Genomic DNA, 12865 nt, shown 5'->3' with positions numbered 1-12865 from the left:
GGACATAGGCTTTCAGAAGTGTGTGGTAGGGCTGGGCGCGGTGGCTCACGTCTGTAATCCCAGCACTTTGCGAGGCCGAGGCAGGTGGATCACCTGAGGTCAGGAGTTCAAGACCAGCCTGGCCAACATGGTGAAACCCCCTCTCTACTAAAAATACAAAAATTAGCTGGGTGTGGTGGCTCACGCTTGTAGTTCCAGCTACTCGGGAGGCTGAGGCACAAGAATGACTTTTTTTTGTTTGTTTGTTTTGTTTTGTTTTGTTTTGTTTTTGAGACGGAGTCTCGCTCTGTCGCCCAGGCTGGAGTGCAGTGGCGCGATCTCGGCTCACTGCAAGCTCCGCCTCCTGGGTTTACTCCATTCTCCTGCCTCAGCCTCCTGAGTAGCTGGGACTACAGGCGCCCGCCACCGCGCCCGGCTAATTTTTTGTATTTTTAGTAGAGACGGGGTTTCACCGTGGTCTCGATCTCCTGACCTTGTGATCCGCCCGCCTCGGCCTCCCAAAGTGCTGGGATTACAGGCGTGAGCCACCGCGCCCGGCCAAGAATGACTTTTGAACCTGGGAGGCAGAGGTTACAGTGAGTCGAGATTGTGCCACTGCGTTCCAGCCTGGGTGACAGAGTGAGACTCCATCTGAAAAAAAAAGAAAGAAAGAAAAAGAAAGGCCAGGTGCAGTGGCTCACGCCTGTAATCCCAGCACTTTGGGAGGCACAGGCGGGCAGATCATTTGAGGTAAGGAGTTCAAGACCAGCCTGGCCAACATGATGAAACCCTGTCTCTACTAAAAATACAAAAAATTAGCTGGGCGTGGTGGCACACTCCTGTAATTCCAGCTACTCAGGAGGCTGAGGCAGGAGAATCACTTGAATTCAGGAGGTAGAGGTTGCAGTGAGCCAAGATCTCGCCATTGCACTCCAGCCTGAGCGACAGAGCAAAACTCTTGCCTCAAAAAAAAAAAAAAAAAAAGTGTGTTGCAGGAGGTGGGAGATGCTATTGAAGGGGACAGATGGAGGTGAAAGGCTTTGAGCAATAGGCAAAGAACTGTTGGACTGATGTCAAGGGCAGTGGGGAGCCACGGAAGGTGTTTGAGCAGGGGTGGGGCACAGTCAGAGGTGTGTGCAGAAAAGAGCCTTCTGGGGCCAGCACAAAGAAAGGACTGGAGTGTAAGACAGAAGGCTGGAGGCCAGCGAGGGGGCAGTCAAGGTCAGGACGGGAGAAGATGAAGACTGAATCAGGGGGCCATGGGGACAAAGACAGGAACATCTAAGGCAAGGCTTTGGTGGGGGGCAAGGGGAGGGGAGGGAGGAGGCAAGGATGGCTGGGACGTGCTTGGATGGTGGGGTGTGAGGATGCAATGGGTTGAATGGTGTTTTCCTGAAAAAGAGCTACATCCATCCTGAGCCTGGGCAACATAGTGAGATCCCAACTCTACTGAAAAAGAAAAAAAAAGTTAGCCTGGCATGGTGGTTCACATCTGTAGTACCAGGTACTCGGGAGGCTGAAGTGGGAGGATGGCTTGAGCCCAGGAGTTTGAGATGAGCCTGGGCAACATAGTGAGACCCCATCTCTAGTAAAAATTTAAAACAATTAGCCAGGCATGGTGGCGCACACTTGCAGTCCCAGCCAGTCGGGGGGCTGACACGGGAGGATTGCTTGAGCTCAGGAGTTTGCACCAGCCTGGGCAACGTAGTGAGACCTTGTCTCTACTAAAAATAAAAAATAAAAAAATTAGCTGGGTGTGGAGGTTCACACCTGTAGTTCCAGCTACTAAAGAGGCTGAGGTGGGAGGATTCCTTGAGCCTGGGAGGTCGAGGCTACAGCAAGCTATGATCATACCACTGCACTCTAGCCTGGGTGACAGAGGGAGACCCTGTCTCAAAAAAAATTAAAATTAATTTTATAAAATTTTTAAAAAAATATAGCCCCTCTAGAACCTGAAATGTGACCTTATCTGGAAAAAGAGACTTTCAGATTTCAATAAGGAACTTGGGAAGAAGTCATCCTAGATGAAGGCGGGCCCCAAATGCAAGGACAAGCATCCTTATTTTTTATTTATTTATTGAGATGGAGTCTCGCTCTGTTGCCCAGGCTGGAGTGCAATGGTGCAATCTTGGCTCACTACAACCTCCACCTCCCAGGTTCAAGCAAGTCTGCCTTAGCCTCCTGGGTACTGGGATTACAGGCGCTCACCACCATACCCTGCTAATTTTGTATTTTTAGTAGAGACGGGATTTCGTCATATTGGCCAGGTTGGTCTTGAACTCCTGACCTCAAGTGAACCACCCGCCTCGGCCTCCCAAAGTGCTGGGATTACAGGTGTGAGCCACCACGCCCGGCCTCAAGTGTCCTTATAACACAGAGGAGAGGAGACACAGACGCAAAGATGACGGAGCAGAGACCACAGCGATGTGTCCACCAGCCAAGGACACCTGGAGTTCCCAGAAGCTGGAAGAGACAAGAAGGACCCTCCCCTAGGGCCTTGGAGAAAGCGAGGCCCTACCCACACCTTGATAGTTGATTTCTGAACTCCAGGCCTGGGAGAGGCTGTTCCAAGCCCCCCAGTTTGTGGTCACTTGTTATGGAAGCCCTGGGACAACAAACCCAGGTGGGAACCCAGGAGAACGTGCACTTTGGAAGAAAGATATGAACCCTGGTTTGGGCCCTGCGGGATCTCAGGGTTTGGGGGATATCAGAGGGAAGTACTGTCAGAGGCGTTTGAACCAGAGCAACTCCATCTTGAATAGGAGTTTAGTAACCGGGATTACAACGCGTGCCACTACTGCCTGGCTAATTTTTTTTATTTTTAGTAGAGAGAGGGTTTCACCACCATGTTGGCCAGCCTGGTCTTGAACTCCTGACCTCAGAGGATCCATCCACCTCGGCCTCCCAAAGTGCTGGGATTACAGGCGTGAGCCACAGCGCCTGGCCAAGTTAGGCATTCTTAATCATGAGATGAGATGGGAGGGTGGCAGAATGGTATCAAAAGATACAGGTCATAAAGACCCTGCTTGTAAAACAGGATGTGGTAAATAAGCAGCCAAAACCCACTCAAACCAAGATGGGAGTGAAAGTGACCTCTGGTCATCCTCACTGCTCATTACACACTAATTGTAATGCATTAGCATGCTAAGAGACACTCCCACCCGCGCCATGACAGTTTACAAACGCCATGGCAACGTCAGGAAATTATCCTAAAAGTGGAGGACCCTTCGGCTCCAGGAACTGCCCACCCCTTTCCTGGGAATCTCATGAATAATCTACCTCTTCTTTAGCATATGATCAAGGAGTCACCATAAAAATAGCCAACAAGCAGTCCAGGAGGCTGCTCTGCCTGGGGAGTAGTCATTCTTTATTACTTTATTTTTTTTTTTTCTTTGAGATGGAGTCTCGCTCTGTCGTCCAGGCTGGAGTGCAGTGGCGCGATCTCGGCTCACTTCAACCTCCGCCTCCAGGTTCAAGCGATTCTTCCACCTCAGCCTCCCAAATAGCTAGGATAACAGGCGCAGGCCACCACCATGCCAGGCTAATTTTTTGTATTTTTAGTAGAGATGGGGTTTCACCATGTTGGCCTGGCTGGTCTCAAACTCCTGACCTTGAGCAATCCGCCTGCCTCGGCCTCCCAAAGTGCTGGGATTACAGGCATGAGCCACTGTGCTCATCCCTTTCTTTTTTTGCTTGTTTTTTGTTTTGTTTTTTCTGTTTTGTTTGAGACAGAGTCTCAATCTGTTGCCCAGGCTAGAGTGCAGTAGCTTGATCTCAACTCACGGCAACCTCCGCCTCCCGGGTTCAAGCGATTCTCCTGCCTCAGCCTCCCAAGCAGCTGGGATCACAGGCTTGCACTCTCAGACCCGGCTATTTTTTTTTTTTTTTCCATAGAGATGGGGTTTTGCCATGTTGGCCACGCTGGTCTCAAACTCCTGGCCTCAGGTGATCACCCACTTCAGCCTCCCAAAGTGCTGGGATCATAGGTGTGAGCCATCGCGCCTGACCTAGATTCATTTTTATCCCTCCCCTCCCCGCCATGCCTAGCACAGAGTCATTCAATATTCCTGAGCACCTACTATGCACCAGTGGTGCTGGGGAAACAGAGACAAGACATTGCTATTCATCCGCTCCTTCGTTCCCCAGCCAGGATCTCCCCTCCCATCTCAACTACTTTGATCCTGAACCTCCTGCATGATGGGGTCCCCACGTTCTTGGTCTTTAACTCAGTTCTGTAATCTAGTGATTAGAGATAAGGATCAAAGCCAGCTCAGTACCTTTCTGCTGTGTGTTCTTGGGACAGCCACTTAACCTCTCTGAGCCTTCACAGTCTCATCCATAAAATGGGAACCACAATGCCACACATGCACTGAAAGGACACAGGACCCTTCCTTCTTCACCCACCCAGCTTCACTGCTCATCCTCTCCACTTCCTCCTCCACCTTCCCAGCCCAAAGCTCTCCCCAACTTCACTAGGAAAACCAAGACAGACGGGCTCTCCATCCCCATTTTACTGTCCCTCAATGCATGCATAAATGCCTTGATTCCTGCTCTGCGGCCCTGGTGTCCTCCTCCTGGACCCTACATCAACCATGCTGCCTCCAAATGAGGTCCCTCCCTGCTGGCTGTAGCTCCTCAGCCTCCATGCTGCCTGCTCCTCTGCACAGCCTGACATATGGGGGTTTCTTGGGGCTCATTCTGGATCCCTGATCTCTTGCCCAGGCATCTTGAGTCCTATGGCTTCAGTCCCCATCATTACACCAGGAATTTCCCCATCCATACATCCACCCAACTGTTCACCCATCCACTTGTCCATCATCCAGTCAACCATCCTCCCACCTATTCATCCATCCATCCACCCATTCATCCATCCACCCACCCCTCCACACATTCATCCATCCATCCACTCATCCAGCCATCCTCCCACCTATTCATCCATCCATCCATTCATTCATCCATCCACCCACCCCTCCACATATTCATCCATCCATTCATCCATCCATCCATCCATCCATCCATCCACTCATCCAGCCATCCTCTCACCTATTCATCCATCCATCCATTCATTCTTCCATCCACCCACCCATCCACACATTCACCCATCCACCCACTCATCCATCTACCCATCCATCCATCCATTCATCCATCCATCCATCCATCCATCCATCCATCCACTCATCCACCCATCCTCCCACCTATTCATCCATCCATTCATTCATCCATCTACCCACCCATCCACACATTTATCCATCCATCCGCTCATCCATCCATCCATCCATCCATCCACTCATCCACCCATCCTCCCACCTATTCATCTATCCATCCATTCATCCATTCTGTGTGGCTGGAGCAGAGTGAGTGCGGAGGAGAGAGGGGGCAGCGGATGGTAGGAAGAGGATGGGGCAGGTCATGCAGGACCTTGTGGGCCTCGGGGAGGACTTGGGTTTTGACTCTAAGGGGGGTGGGAGCCATGGAGGGCTGAGGGCAGAGGAGGGACGGGTCCTGACTCAGGTGCTCACAGGCGCCCTCTGGTGGCTGCTGTGGGAAGGACAGACTGTGGGGCGCAAAGGTGGGAGCCAGGGACAAGGGCACAAGGGACCGACTGGTCCAGGTGAGGGATGAGGGGGCTGGACCAGGTGAAGGCAGAGGAGAGAGAAGTGGGCAGATCCTAGAGAGGTTTTGAAGGCAGAACCATCAGAATCTGCTGATAGAGGATTAGGAGTTGTTGTTGTGAGAGAGGGAAGTCAAGGGCATTCTGAGGTTTTGTCCTAAGCACCTTCAGGCCTCATCTGCAGGACACTGCACTGTGTACCAACTGCCCAAGCCAGGTCCCTGGTGTCCACTGGACCGGGGTTTCTCAGCTTCCACACTGTGGATGCTTGGGGCCGGATCATCTGTCACCCTGGGCGCTGTGGGGTATTGAGCAGCATTCCTGGCCTCCACCCACTCAACACCGCTCACAGCCAGAAGCACCCCCAAATCATGACAACCACAAATGTCTCCAGACATTGCCAAGTGTCTCAGAATAACTCCCATTGAGAACCACATCATGGCTGGGCACGGTGGCTCACACCTATGATCTCAATGCTTTGGGAGGCCAAGGCGGGAAGATTGCTTGAGCCCAGGAGTTTGAGACCAGCCTTAGCAACATAGTGAGACGTCAATCTCTTGAAAGAGGGAGGGAGGGAGAGAGAGAGACAGAGAGAGAGAGAGAGAGAGAGAGAGAGAGAGAGAGAGAGAGAGAGAGAGAGAGGGAGAGAGAGAGGGAGGGAGAGAGAGAGAGAGACAGAGAGAGAGAGAGAGAGAGAGAGGCAGAGAGAGAGAGAGAGAGAGAGGCAGAGAGAGAGAGAGAGAGAGAGGCAGAGAGAGAGAGCCACATCACGAGATCCCTTCCTCTTCCTCACCTCCCCTGCCAAGAGCTGGTGAGTTGACCTCCCCTCCTCTGCCTGGGCCTCCATTTCTCTGTGTGTACAAGGTTCGTCTGGTGGCTCCTAGCTCTGCTAGAGGCACACCCTCTGGTTCTTCCCCCAGCAGAGGGTCAGGGACAAGAATGCAAATCCTCTTGGATATAAAGACCCCACCCTCAAAGGCAGCTGGGAGAACGGGAGGGCATTGAGGGGTCTGCTCCACCCTGTCTTCCAGCTACCTCCAGGCACCACCATCTTCAGGAGCTCCTCAGAAGAGCCAGGTGCAAGCCTATTCTAGGGCCTTCTGGGCCTTAGTTTCCCCATCTAAAAAATGGAGGACCCAGAATCCACACTGTCCACATTCCAAGCTCCCTAAGAGACCCTATCCCTCCCCTGCCACAGGTCTCCATGGCTCCACCTCTCTTGGGGTAAAAACCAAAGTCCTTCCGGCCGGGCGCGGTGGCTCACGCCTGTAATCCCAGCACTTTGGGAGGCCGAGGCGGGCAGATCACAAGGTCAGAAGATCGAGACCAGCCTGGCTAACACGGAGAAACCCTATCTCTGCTAAAAATACAAAAAATTAGCTGGGCGTGGTGGCGGGCACCTGTAATCTCAGCTACTTGGGAGGCTGAGGCTGGAGAATTACTTGAACCCGGGAGGCGGAGGTTGCAGGGAGCCGAGATCGCGCCACTATACTCCAGCCTGGGCAACAGAGTGAGATTCCATCTCAAAAAAAAAATTAAAAAAAAAAAGTCCTTCCAAGACACACAGGACCTGCTCAACAACCTACCCCACTCTCTCCCTGCCCTCTTCTCCTCCCTCTCTCCCCTCCTCACTCTGCTCCAGCCACAAAGGCCTCCTTGCTGTTCTTCCAACACACCAGATGTGGTGGTCCTGCCTCAGGGCCTCTGCATGGGCTGTGCCCTCTGCCTGGAATGCTTTTCCCTTGGTTGTAGAATAACAGCCTTCCCACCTGTCATTCAGGTCTCATCTCAAACTTCACCTCCTGGAAAGGCCATCTCTGGCCTCCAAGGAAAGCTGTCATCTCCCAACACACACCTTTAGTCTGTTCACAGCAACTCACACCTATCTCAACTTTATTTACTAGTTTATTGTCAGTCTCTCCTACCCCCGAATTGCTTTATGACCTCAAGCCTCACTCAATGGCTGGCACACAATACAGACTTAATAAAGTTGTTGCCTTTTTAAGTTTGAGACAGGGTTTAGCTCTGTTTTCCAGATTGGAGTGCAGTGGTATAATCATGGCTCATTGCAGCCTCCACCTCCCCAGGCTCAAGCCATCCTCTCACCTCAGCCTCCCAAGTAGCTAGGACTATAGGCTCATGTCACCATGTGCAGTTTTTTGGTTTTTGTTGTTGTTGTTGTTGTTTTTGTTTTTGTTTTTTTTGAGACGGAGTCTCGCTCTGTCGCCCAGGCTGGGGTGCAGTGGTGCGATCTTGGCTCACTGCAAGCTCCGCCTCCTGGGTTCACGCCATTCTCCTGTCTCAGCCTCCCGAGTAGCTGGGACTACAGGCGCCCGCCACCACGCCCGGCCAGTTTTTTGTATTTTTAGTAGAGACGGGGTTTCACCATGTTAGCCAGGGATGGTCTCGATCTCCTGACCTCGTGATCCACCTGCCTCGGCCTCCCAAAGTGCTGGGATTACAGGCTTGAGCCACCGCGCCCAGCCCATGTGCAATTTTTTTAAAAATATATTTATTTATTTAAATTTAATTTATTTTGAGACAGAGTTTCACTCTTGTTGCCTAGGCGGGAGTGCAATGGCACGATCTCAGCTCACCGCAACCTCTGCCTCCTGGGTTCAAGCGATTCTCCTGCCTCAGCCTCCCAAGTAGCTGGGATTACAGGCATGCACCACCACACCCAGCTAATTTTGTATTTTTAGCAGAGATGGGGTTTCTCCATGTTGGTCAGGCTGGTCTCGAACTCCCAACCTCCAGTGATCCACCTGCCTCAGCCTCCCAAAGTGCTGGGATTACAGGCGTGAGCCACCGTGCCCGGCCTAAATTTATTTTTTGTAGAGAAGGGGTCTTGCTATGTTTCCCAGGCTGATCTGGAACTCCTGGGCTCAAGCAATCCTCCCACCTCAGCCTCCTGAGTGGCTGGGACTACAGGTGCACACCACCACACCTGGATACTTTTTTTATTTTTTGTAGAGATGGATCTTGCTGTGTTACTCAGGCTGGTCGTGAACTCCTGGGCTCAAGAGATCCTCCCACCTCAGCCTCCCAAAGCAATGGGATTACAGGTGTGAGCTACCACGTCTGGCCACATCATATAAATTAATGCCAATTTTGACAACTGCTCTGTGAACTAGTTATCTGTATTCTTTCTCTCTTACAAAGGAGCTAAGGTTCAGAAAAGATGAGGTGACTTTTTAGGATTACACAGAAATTTTTAAATGCAGCCAGGATTGAAACAAACCTCTCTGAGAGCAAAGGTTTTGAACATTCATATTCACCAGGTGAGGAGGAAGGTAGTACAGGCTGAGGAAGTATCCTTCCATCCTTCAGTCTATCCCATCTTCTGTGCATCATCCATCCATCCATTCATCCATGTACCCACCCATCTATCTAGTATTCTATCCACCAATTACCCATCCATCTTTTCATCCATCCATCCATCCATTCATCTGTGCACCCACGCATCTATCTAGTATTCTATCCACCAATTACCCATCCGTCTTTTCATCCAACCATCCAACCATTAATTTCTCCATCTACCCATCATCCATCCATCCATTCATCCACTCATCCACTTATTCATTCATGCATCCATCCATCCACCTATCTAACCATCCATCCACTCATCTATCCACCCACCTACCCATCCATCCATCCATGTGCTCACTGAACCACCAATCCATCTGCCCATCCATCCACCCCCCCACCCATCATCCACCAACCTATTCACCCGCCCATCCCTCCATCTATCCATCCTCCTGCTCATCCATTCGCCCACCAATCCATCCATCCATCCATCCGTCAATCTACCATCCATCCATCCACCCACCCACCCATCCATCCACCCATCCACCCATCCACCCATCCTTCCACCTGCCCATTCATCCACCCCCCACCTATCATCCACCAATCTATTCATCCATCCATCCATTCATCCATCCATCTATCCATCCATCCGTCCATCCACCTGCTCATCCATTCGCCCACCAATCCATCCATCCACCCATCCATCCGTCCAACCATCAATCTACCATCCATCCATCCACCCACCCACCCATCCACCCACCCATCTACCCATCCATCCATCAATCTACCATCCATCCATCCACCCACCCACCCATCCATCCATCCATCCGCCCACCCATCCACCCCCCTACCCATCATCCACCAATCTATTCATCCGCCCATCCATCCATCCATCCACCTGCTCATCCATTTGCCAACCAATCCATCCATCTATCCATCCATCAATCTACCATCCATCCATCCACCCACCCACCCATCCATCCACCCATCCATCCACCCATCTACAAATCCATCCATCCGCTACTCATCCATCCATCCATCCATAAATCCATTCATCCACCTGCCCATCCACCCACCCATCCATCCACCCACCCATCCATCCATCCATCCATCTGTTCACCCATCCTTCAATCCATTCAGACCTTCCACTGACCTACCCACTTTTGTACCCATCAAATTCACTTATATCTAGAATCACTGTCACCCATTCAACCATCCACCCATGTCTGCATCCATTGATTCACATATCCATCTCTCCATCCGTTAGCCAGCCCATCCATTCTCCCATCCCCAGATCCTCTCATTTCCTCATGCCCTTGTTCGTCCACAAGCTCACTTCCAAATGGCAAACAAGACACAGTTTCTGCCCTCCTAGAGCTTACATACCACTGATGTTGACTATGACCCCAGACCAACTGGGCTCCTGCTAGACCAGTGTCTTCCAAACTTAACAGCTCCTCCCTTTGGCCCTGGTCATCTTAAATTCAAGGACAGTCAGCCTTCCTGGATGGCTCTGACCCTTGTCTATGTTTCCAAAATCATGTTTTTTTCTCTCCTTCCAGAGCAGGCCAAAGCTCAGGCCGGGAGGCGTGAAGCCCAGCTGTGACTGCTGTATGATTTGGGCTGGGTGTTGCCCCTCTCTGGGCTCCGATCTCCTCCTGTGGTTCTCATGGAAGAGGGGAACTTGGTTCTCTAAGAGCCAGTGTAATCGGAACACACATCTGCTTCTTTGTATTTCTCTCTTCCCACACTGTGGGCCTCACCCCAACTGGAAGCTTCTATTTTGTCCATCCAGGTGTGAAGGAAATGAGCATATTTTGAGCAAGGCTGGGAGGTTGGGGGGAGGTTGGGAAGAGGCTGGTGGTGGCAATGGGAGTTAACAGGATGTGAAGCCTGCTTCCCATGCTGGTCTGCCTGAGTTCCTCTCTGCTCTAAACTCTTTCATGGCTCCCCAGTGCCCTCAGGAAAGAGTCCAAGCTCAGTCCAGCATCAGAGGTTTTCCTGGTCCAGCCCATGCTGACTCTCCAGCCTCATCTCCCACGTCTCACCTAATCCCACCTCTACCCTAGCTGTGCAAATTATTCACGCCTCCAGGCCTTCACAGATCCAGTTCCTCCTCCCTGTATCCAGGAAGTCAAGATGTGTACCTGTCTTGTTCACTGTTGTGTTTCATGCCCATCATAGGGCCTGGAACACAGTAAGTGTTTCTGTGAATGCATAAATAAAACTCTTTCTCCACCTGGAAAGCTCCTATTGATCCTTCAGAGCCCCATTTCTAATGCCCCTCCTCCAGGCAGAGCTCCTGCTTCATTATCCAGTTCCCTCAACCCTGCATCCCTCCCTTGGACCCAACCCAGACCACTGGACTGTAGGTGCCAATGTCTCGCTCTGGCCTCAGACCTCTCTTGCTCAGTACGAGGTAAGGCCACAGAGGGTTTTCAAGAAGTGTTGTGTGAATGAATGAATGAATGAATGAATGAATGAATGAGGTCCTACCAGGTGTTTCCAATGGCCAAGGGCTCACTTGCCAATTTGAGGGGTGAAAGAGAGAGACACAGCCCACTTCAGAGATAACCTCCTGGGTCCAGCCCCAAGCTAAGTCCCCTCAGAAGAGCCCCAGCGGTGAGCCCCACAGAAGAAGGGGACTCTGGGATTCCCAAGACCCTTTGCTCTTTTCATACCAGGACAAAACTTCCATCCTCCCTGCACCTGAGCTTCTCAGGAGTTAGTGCCCCTCTGGGCCCTTGTACATTGTCAGGGACACCTTTCCCCATCAATGCATCCTCCTCATGCTTCGGGTCTCAGCATAGTCATGTAATAAGCCCACTCCCACTGACCAAGCACATACTCTGTGCCCGGCCCCATGCCAAGGGCCTCTTCTGTTCTCTGCTCTCCCTGCCACTTCTGCAGGGAGACCCACTGCAGCTTGGAGGGATGCAGACACCTGCCCAAGGCCACGAGATGCAGAGAAACCAGGCTCATCTCAACTCCAAGCTCTCAACGACTCTCCTACACTAACCGCCTCCTCCAGGCAGCCCTCCTGGCCTCCACTCCTGTGGAGGCAGGACCCTCCTCTGGGTTGTCACTGCTGGTGTGTGTTTCGCCATCACATTCCTGAGTTCCGTGCCTTGTAAGCCCAGTTCCTCAGCTGTCTCTCTCCCGTAAATTGCAATCTGGCAGGAGGGGAACTCTGGATGGCGAGTAGGGATGGCAAATTTTACCTGTTTTGCCCAACCCAGTAGCCCAGGGTCTAGAACAGGGCCTGGTACACAGCAAGCGCTCAATAAATATTGGTCATACAGGTAGACGGATTAACATCTAGCCCACTCTCTCATGAATCCTACAAGGAATTCTGTTCACACCAAATGCCCAGCTCTGCATAAATACTGGAAAACAGTAGGCGTTCAATAAATGTTGAAGCAGTGGGGGGGAGCGGCGGGGGGAGGGAGGTGCAGACACGATGTCACAGTCACAGGTGTGAGGCTCCGGGGCCTCATGAAAGTCTGTTAAATAAATGAGAAAATGGGCAGCAGGGGAAAACGAGGCACAGAGAGGGGCGCGCCCAGCTTGAAGCCACACAGCACCCGGGCAGGGGTCCTTTCCAGGCACGCGCGCGCGCGCGCGCACATACACACACACCGGCCAACCCTGCCAGCCGCCCCCAGCCCCCTGCCACTGTCCCCGCCACCACCAGGAGCCAACTGCTCCGGCAGTCCCCCCGCCAGGCCGCCCAGCCCGCCTTCTCCCTGGGGCTGGTGCGTCACACGCGGAATCTCACGCCTCAGAGCTCAGCCTGCTACAGCCTCCTCCTCCCCCCAGCCCGAGCCGAGCCGGCAGCTGGTGCTCCCATGGAAACCGCGGGCCCCCACCCGGGCCCCTGCCGGGCCCCCCCCACCTGCACCGTCCCCCAGCGCAACCTCCGCTTTAAGACAAATATTGTCATTAACATGCAAATGTATATGCGATTAC

The 12865-nt window shown here is 52.2% G+C and overlaps 1 protein-coding gene and 1 long non-coding RNA gene across 28 annotated transcripts in view; both read right to left on the bottom strand.

The window, feature by feature from the left end:
- Positions 1–12865, bottom strand: part of CELF5 (CUGBP Elav-like family member 5) — a 78362-nt gene that overhangs the window by 61653 nt on the left and 3844 nt on the right. The window lies entirely within an intron of this gene.
- On the bottom strand, positions 3684–5733 carry LOC144336990 (uncharacterized). Its single transcript, XR_013409542.1, has 2 exons — positions 5175–5733; positions 3684–5022 (listed from the first exon to the last, which is right to left on the bottom strand). It is a non-coding gene; the product is annotated as an uncharacterized LOC144336990 (long non-coding RNA).

The sequence above is a fragment of the Macaca mulatta genome, chromosome 19 (assembly GCF_049350105.2).
Source record: "Macaca mulatta isolate MMU2019108-1 chromosome 19, T2T-MMU8v2.0, whole genome shotgun sequence".
NCBI classification, from domain to species: Eukaryota; Metazoa; Chordata; class Mammalia; order Primates; family Cercopithecidae; genus Macaca; species Macaca mulatta.
The sequence above is the reverse complement of the archived record's forward strand: the minus strand, read 5'-3'. Positions and strand labels throughout refer to the sequence as shown.